Genomic DNA, 8,801 nt, shown 5'->3' on the forward strand with positions numbered 1-8,801 from the left:
TATAATAAATACATATATCTATTTCATGTTAAGCATAGATTAATCCTTTTAAAGTAATTAATTTTTACTCGAGACAAAATATTACCCGGGTGTTTTTCAAAAAATGTGCGCATTTTCAGTCAGTTACGTCCGCTCATCCCCGACAGCTCACGGGATCACATTCACAGCAGCACGGTTCGCGAAGCGGTCACGGAAAACAACAGGTAAGCATTCGAACTTCTTTATTCCTATTTAAAGCACTTTTGAACATTTTGTGTTTTATTGTAAACTTCATCTGAAGATTAACCAGCTCATCATATGTGTAACTTTAGCTAGCAAAGAAGCAAGGAACTAACGCACCATTACATCAAAGTTATCAATGGCAAGTGTTAAATATGCAGTGTTATACACAACAGTTTGTCAGTTTTGTGTTTTCTCACAGCCAGGCACAGACAAACGAGTCCCGCAAATTGTATTTAAACTATAGAGACGGTTGACACAGATCTTCCTCATCTCTAACCGTCACTCGCGCCACAGTTCTAAAGCAAGGTAAAGCAAACACACATTCCCTTTTTGTTTAAACTTTTTGTGATTCGTTATTTATTATCCTCTTTGTCAGTTCCCTTTCAGTCAGTCACATTCAACGTTACGTCAGTGACTGACGAAACCGGGGATCTCGCTAGAGAGACGAATCGCCTTCGAGTGTTAACAAAAAAAAGCCAATGAATGTTGGCATGCGAGATTTGCATCGTGCACCCCGCCCCGCAGTGTGGGTATATAAGGAGAGCGCGTGCAGTCGCACATTCAGCTTTTCGCTTCGGAGCCGAGCCTTCAGCTTCTCGAGCAAGAGTGTTGTCAAGACGAGTTTGACGCGAGTGTTGGTGTTACGGCACGTCAGCGGGGGTTGCCAGTGCTGCTGCCTTTTTCTCAGCGTGCTGCAGCTTCCCATTCTGCAGTCACGCTGCAACTCCTCCTGGGCGCTTCAACACTTTGGCGTTTTCTTATTTAAAAGAGTGTTTTCTAAAAGAGCTCCACGAGTGACGGGGCATCTTTTTAAAGATGTCTTTCCACTCGTGCGTTTCTGGAGGTGGTCACTTCCTGGCTCCATTTGATGGTCACGATCATTTGATAGTCACGACCATCGCGATGTTGCGATCGAGGCTCCTCTTTGTCAAATGGGGAGGAGTCCCCCTCCCCATGCCCCGTTCTCGTTCCTCCTTCAAAAGGAGGGCTACTGCAGTTCATGGCCAGGGTGATCTGAGGGTCACAGTGAGGGCTTCCCCACCGAAAGGAGTGTCCACGGGCCCCTCACTCCTCCAGCGCATCGTACCCTCTGGTGTACCTGGATGCAGCTGCTGAGGCCGCGGTCAGGGCAGGGCCCAGCACTTCATCCGGCCCACCAGCAGATGACCTGATGTCGATCACTGCATGGGGGACGAGCTAGGCTCTGGAGATGAAGATTCGGCTGCGTTGCCTCCTTCTGGGAGAGCGGCGTTGCCCGAGTCAGATCTGACTGCTATGCTTGCCCGGGCTGCGGAGAGCATCGGGCTGCCATGGAAGGCCCCTCCATCTCCCGAACGCTCAAGGCTGGACGATTGGTTCTTGGGGGTGCTGCACGGCGATCGCCGGCAGCCACCTCCAGTTCCATTCTTCCCGGAAGTGCACGAGGAGCTTACTAGGTCATTAGCTCCTCTTGTCGGCTGAGAACAGCTTCATGGCGCTGAAAAGATGCCTCGTGTTGAGCAATCACTGCCAACAGGTCCTTGGAACTGAGTGTTTCTGGATCCATGAGTGACTTGGTTTTTTCTGTCACGAGCTGGGGCTAGAACTCGGGTCTCTGGTGTGGTGGTTGAGAGATCTGCCACTAGGCCACAGAGGGTGTAATGTTGGACCCAAACGAAATACTCAAGCCAGTACTCCGGGCAAGGTGGTTTATTAAAAAAAAAGGTCTTTGCGAACCAAAAATCCACCAAAAGTTCTTCTCAGACAGAGGAATAAATACATGAGAGAAAAATGGAGAGAAACAAAAAAACCATAAGGGAAAATAAACAAAAACTCCATGAGGAGAGAAACCAAAACTAGAGCATACAGGCAATCAAATATAAAGACACCTTACTTTGAGGTAACTTGAAAAGACTTGGAAAACAAAGCAGGTAGCACGCAGCCAAGACTCAAACCAAGTGTTGAACAAAGGGAAAAACACTGCTAAAATACTCTAAGAGAAACAAGGCACAGGTGACCTGCATATTGCTGACAAGGGTAAACGAGGAAGAATTAAGGCAGAAAGCAACACAGGGGACCTCTGTGGTCTGTGAGAAACCTGGAAAGGGTGCTGGGCCCCCTCGAGCCAGTGGCGCCACTCCTCCAAGGCCAGTTTTACTGCAAGCAACTCCCGATCCCCCACATGGTAGTTGTGCTCGGCATCCGACAGGCGACGAGACATGAAGGCGCAAGGGTGTAATTTTCCATCTTCACCTCTCTGTGACAGGATGGCTCCTACCCCCACCTCTGAGGCATCCACCTCCACCACAAAAGGTCTGTCTGGGTCAGGGATCAAAGAATGGGAGCGGAAGTGAAGCGGTGCTTGAGATCTTCGAAGGCCCCTGCTGCCCTTCGGACCCCACTGAATCTTGGTTCCTCCTCCCTTGGTAAGCGCCGTCAAGGGGGCCACCACAGAGCTGAAATTCTTAATGAACTTCCTGTAGAAGTTTGCACAGCCAATAAAAACGTTGAACCCTCCTTGACCGTAGTAGGTATGGGCCAGTTGTGGATCGCCTCTACCTTCTTAGGGTCCATCTCCAGGTGGCCAGGGAGTGACAATAAATCCGAGAAACTGAGCCTGGGTAACATGAAATTCGCACTTCTCTGGCTTAACATAGAGGTGATTGTCAAGGAGTCTCTGGAGAACCCTGCTCACATGCCCCTCATGCTCCTCCAGTGACTTTGAGAAAATGAGAATATCGTCAAGGTAAACAAAGACGAATTGATTAAGCAGATCCCGGAGGACATCATTAATTAGCGCTTGGAATACTGCTGGGGCATTGGTGAGCCCGAACGGCATTACGAGATACTCATAGTGGCCTGTGGCGGTGTTGAAGGCAGTCTTCCATTCGTCTCCCTGCCGGATCCGCACCAGATGGTAAGCATTGCGGAGATCCAGTTTAGTGAAAACAGAAGCCCCTTGAAGCAGTTCAAAGGCTGTGTCCATGAGGGGTAGGGGATATTGATTCCTAACCGTGATCTTGTTGAGGCCCCGGTAATCAATACAAGGCCTAAGACCCCGGTCTTTCTTCTGAACAAAGAAGAAACCTGCCCCAGCTGGGGAGGTTGAGGCATGGATGATACCGGCTGCCAAGGACTCCTTGATGTAGAGATCCATAGCGGATCGCTCTGGGGGAGACAAGGAGAAGATCCGACCCCTGGGAGGGCAGGAGCCAGGGAGTAATTCAATAACACAGTCGTAAGTGCGGTGAGGTGGTAAGGAGGTAGCCCGGGACTTGCTGAACACTGCCTTGAACTGATGATAAACACTGGGGACTCGTGACAGGTCAACAGACTCTTGAAACTCAGAACTAGGGACTGGGGGACTCTGAAGTAGGCAGGAGAGTTGACAAGTAGAACCCCAGCTTAGAATAGTGCCAGTGGGCCAGTCGATATGGGGATTATGTCTGCACAGCCAAGGGTAATCCAGGATAACAGGGTACTCGGGGGAGTCAATGAGATAGAGGGTCTCCTCCTGCTGTTGTTGAAAGACGGTAAGTCGCAGGGACTGAGTGGCCTCTGTTACTTTGCCCGGTTTCCAGAGGTCTGCCATCCAAGGCGGTAACTGCCTGGGGGTGAGAAAGAAGTTGGGTCGGGATCTTAAGTTTCTTAGCCAAGGTTAGATCTAAAAAGTTGCCTGCGGCCCCAGAATCAATCATACCCTGGACCTGATGCTGGTGGCCCTCCCAGGACAAAGTGGCGGGAACTGCTAGGACGGCGTTAGCAGGAGGAGCTCTAATTTTCCCCATCACAGCCCTCCTGTTGCTGTACGGGGACCGGCGTTTCCCGAGAGCTCGGGGCACGAGGAGCGGAAGTGGCCAGAAGCACCACAGTAGAGGCATTCTCCCTCTCATTGGGAGAAAGCCTGGAACGGCCCACTTGCATGTCTTCTGGGGACTCATGGAGCTGTTCAGGAGCTGGGGAAGTTCTGGATGAGGGAATATAACCTGGAGAAACAGACCTCCTCAGAGGAACTTGGGAATGAGACTCCTTGCGACGAGCTGCCCTCCGCTCTCTCAGGCGATTGTCTAGACGGATGGCCATTGCTATGAGGGACTCGAGATCCTCAGCCTGTTCTCGAGTGGCTAAATTCATCTTGAAGGGACTCAGACAACCCTCCCTGAAAGCAGACCCTCAGTGCCTCATCGTTCCATCCACTTTTTTGCTGCTATGGTCTGAAACTCTCTGGCGAAATCTGCAGTGCTACGGGAACCCTGACAGAGAGTGAGTAGGCGCTTGGAAAGCCTCCTGACCACAGACAGGGTGATCAAACACTCGCTTGAATTCTTCCACGAATGCCACGTAGGACTTACAACAGGCATCCTGGGATTGCCACACTGCGGAGGCCCAAGAGAGCACCTTGTCTGAGAGAAGTGTAATAATATAAGCAATCTTGGAGCGATCAGTGGGAAAACTTGAGGGTTGGAGCTCGAAGGTGAGAGAGCACTGGGTGAGGAAACCCTGGCAGAATCTGGGATCTCCTTAGGAGGAGGTAGTCGGGGCTCCGCCACAGGAGAAGGCCTGACGCCACTCAGAGGTGATAGAGGAAGGTGAAGAACCCAGGAGGCGTTTGAATAGCTGGCGGATGTAACTCATCACATCGGCCAGGAGTTGAGAATGTTTGGCCATTAGCTCCTCTTGTCGGCTGAGAACAGCTTCATGGCGCTGAAAAGATGCCTCGTGTTGAGCAATCACTGCCAACAGGTCCTTGGAACTGAGTGTTTCTGGGTCCATGAGTGTCTTGGTTTTTCTGTCACGAGCTGGGCTAGAACTCGGGTCTCTGGTGTGGTGGTTGAGAGATCTGCCACTAGGCCACAGAGGGTGTAATGTTGGACCCAAACGAAATACTCAAGCCAGTACTCCGGGCAAGGTTGGTTTATTAAAAAAAAAGGTCTTTGCGAACCAAAAATCCACCAAAAGTTCTTCTCAGACAGAGGAATTAATACATGAGAGAAAAAATGGAGAGAAAAAAACCCACAAGGGAAAATAAACACTCCATGAGGAGAGAAACCAAAACTAGAGCATACAGGCAATCAAATATAAAGACACCTTACTTTGAGGTAACTTGAAAAGACTTGGAAAACAAAGCAGGTAGCACGCAGCCAAGACTCAAAAACCAAGTGTTAAACAAAGGGAAAAACACTGCTAAAATACTCTAAAGAGAAAACAAGGCACAGGTGACCTGCATAATGCTGACAAGGGTAAACGAGGAAGAATTAAAGGCAGAAAGCAACACAGGGGACCTCTAGAGGCGTGGAGACAAACTACAGGAGGTCGAATGCTGACACCTGGCTTACACATAGCACACTAATACGCTTCTAATATCCAAATCCGTTAAAGGATTTTTAGGCTGCATTAATTAGTTAAACCAGAACCGGGGACACTTCCCATAACACCCGATGTACTTGCTACATCATTAGAAGAATGGCATCTACGCTAATATTAGTCTGTTTCTCTCTTATTCTGAGGTCACCATAGCCACCAGATCCAGTCTGTATCCAAGTCAGATGGTCACTGCAGTCACCCGGATCCAGTACGTATCCAGCCCAGATGGTGGATTAGCACCCAGAAAGGACCTCTACAGCCCTGAAAGATGTTGTAGAAAATGAGGAATTTTGATAATGAGTAGAATATCAAAGTCAACTGATAGACCAGACGACCACCGGGACAAGACCATAGGAAACAGATTATTCTTCTGCACAATCTGACTTTGCTGCAGCCTGGAATTGAACTGCTGGTTTCGTCTGGTCAGAGGAGAACTGGCCCCCCGACTGAGCCTGGTTTCTCCCAAGGTTTTTTCTCTTTATTCTGTCACCGATGGAGTTTTGGTTCCTTGCCGCTGTCGCCTCTGGCTTGCTTAGTTGGGGACACTTCATTTACAGTGATATCGTTGACTTGATTGCAAATTACTGCACAGATATGATTTAAACTGAACTGAGCTGCATGATGACATCACTGAATTCAATGATGAACTGCCTTTAACTGTCATTTTGCATTATTGACACACTGTTTTCCTAATTAATGTTGTTCAGTTGCTTTGACGCAATCTTTTTTGTTTAAAGCGCTATATAAATAAATGTGACTTGACTTGACTTGATGTCTGCCAAAGTCTTGGGTCAGTGTACTGGTGCTTTTTTTTTGGAACTGAAGTATTCCTGTAGTTACAGCATACTAACTACTTAAAGTTTGTATATAAGTGCTGTTAATCTTGAGGTGTGTACTGGTGCTTTTTTTTTGGAACTTGTGTTTCATATTATTGAGCACTTATTTATTATTAATAATAATTATATTTAACATTTAAAATTGTTTTTGTTTAAAAATTTCCTTGTTTGTGTGGTCTTATTTGGTGAAAAGTCTGATAAGTTAGCTTAAATGTTATATTTTTGAATATACAGCCCACTAATTTAGTTTTATGCTTGAAAACATTTAAGTTGTATTGCAGTAGATAGACTAACTCCTGTTAGTTAGAGAGATTGACTCCTAACCCTAAGGTTGTGGGTTCGAGTCTCGGGCCGGCAATACCACGACTGAGGTGCCCTTGAGCAAGGCACCGAAATCTTGAGGTTCACTCAGGCACCGCAGCATAAATGGCTGCCCACTGATCCGGGTGTGTGTTCACTGCAGTGTGTGTGCACTTTGGATGGGTTAAATGCAGCGCACAGATTCTGAGTATGGGTCACCATACTTGGCTGTATGTCACGGAACTTTCTCTTTTTTCAATTAATACTTGAGAAAACACTCCTGTTCTGTCATGATTTCTTTGTACCAGTGTTTTTCCTTAGTCTTATGTAACTTTATTGCTTTGAGTTGTTAAGACTTAGTTAGAATTAGTTATTTGAATTCAAACTGACTTGAGTGAAATAAACTTTAAATGTTTAAGTTGAGTTTACTCTAATAATAATCATCTGTGCCACAAGGATGTGCTGTTTTCTTTCAAATCAAAGCTAAATACACGTAGAAACAGTCCATCATTGCAGCGCGGATGATACAGAAGAGCATACGGTGACACAGAGACACAGAGACTGTTGAATAAAGTCGTTATTTTTGTTTTCTTCACTTACAATAAGTGTTCCCGTCGCTTCATATAACCCAGATTGCACGTCTGATGGCAGATGGAGTATTGTGGTTATTATTTTTCATACCTTTTATGGACCTTGACACTGTTATTTACTTGGCAATCTATGGGACAGTCACAGGCCTCCCGGTTTTCATCCAAAATATCTTAAATTGTGTTTCGAAGACGAACAAAGATTTTACAGGTTTGGAACAAAATGGGGGTAAGTGATTAATGACAAAATTTTCATTTTGGGGTGGAGTATCCCTTTAAGGCAATCTGTTTCCTCAAACGGTTTGAGTTATCTAACTTGTCAGGTTTTACAGTGTAGTATCTTACCTGATTACTGAAATGCATCACCATGTCTGTAACATTGTCTGTAAACAATAACAAACTCAATTGAACACACACATTACTTTGGTAAATTAAATTTTCACATTTTCAATCTTGTTAACTCCATCTGTATGTCATACTCACTATGTTGTCCTGCTTGATGTTTGCGATAGTAAATCACAACAGCAGCAACGAGCAGCAGAACAACTGCAGCTACACCAACACATAGGGCTACTATTCCTGCTACAGCGGCTGAAGACAGACCTGAATCTGAAACCGCTAAAGACAGACAGTTATTATTATTTTTTGAGTCACTAATCAATTTTAACACCGTGTCTACACCAAACCATTGTCACGTCAAGCTCACACTAGACGCGACAAAGCGATCGTTGCAAATCCATCTGACCTTCGTGTCAGAAGTAGCGCGAGCGCTTGCATCATTACAAGTGCATCAATACATCAGAAATAGAATGTAACATCAGTTTACTGTCTGAGATTTAACATCGTGCCACACTGCGCAATGCAAAAATCCATTTTGGACTGAATCACTGATTGAGATTAGTTCTATTGTCTTTAGTCTCGTTGCATCAATCGCTTCCGGTTTAAACACCGTGTGACAATTTTGTTTGATGTTTTCTCTTTTTCTATTTTGGTCATCAGCAGTTAAAACAGCGTCAGAGCACTGTAAGCTCAGCACAGAATAATTGCCTATTTTAGTCATTTCAGTGTTTGAGGAGGAAAATGTTAAATGGTGACAGAAAACACGTCTATTGAGGTAAAGAAGAGACCTTTCATACTTATTTTTTAAAGTCTGAAAAGTTAATTCAGGAAAACAACTTGAAAGTAGTCTGCAATCATAGGCCACATGTCACATTCTTCCAATCAATGACACCACAAATATGCAAATAAGGTCATTAAGCCAAAGCAAATTAAGAGCAGTGCTAAAAGTAAAACAAGATAACCCAAGATTGTGTTTTCATAGGGTTTAGTTTTAACTATTTCAAGGATGAAGGGCCCAAGTACACTTTGTCAAACAGACTACAGTGAAAACATTTACTTTCTTGATTAAAACATTTTAACCTTTTTTCTAACTGTTCAAGGGAAAAGGAAACAAATGGCCAAATGATACTCACTAGGGACAGTGACACTGAAACTCTTTTATGATGCTGAATCT

Source organism: Cyprinus carpio, chromosome A22, assembly GCF_018340385.1.
Source record: "Cyprinus carpio isolate SPL01 chromosome A22, ASM1834038v1, whole genome shotgun sequence".
Classification (NCBI taxonomy): domain Eukaryota; kingdom Metazoa; phylum Chordata; class Actinopteri; order Cypriniformes; family Cyprinidae; genus Cyprinus; species Cyprinus carpio.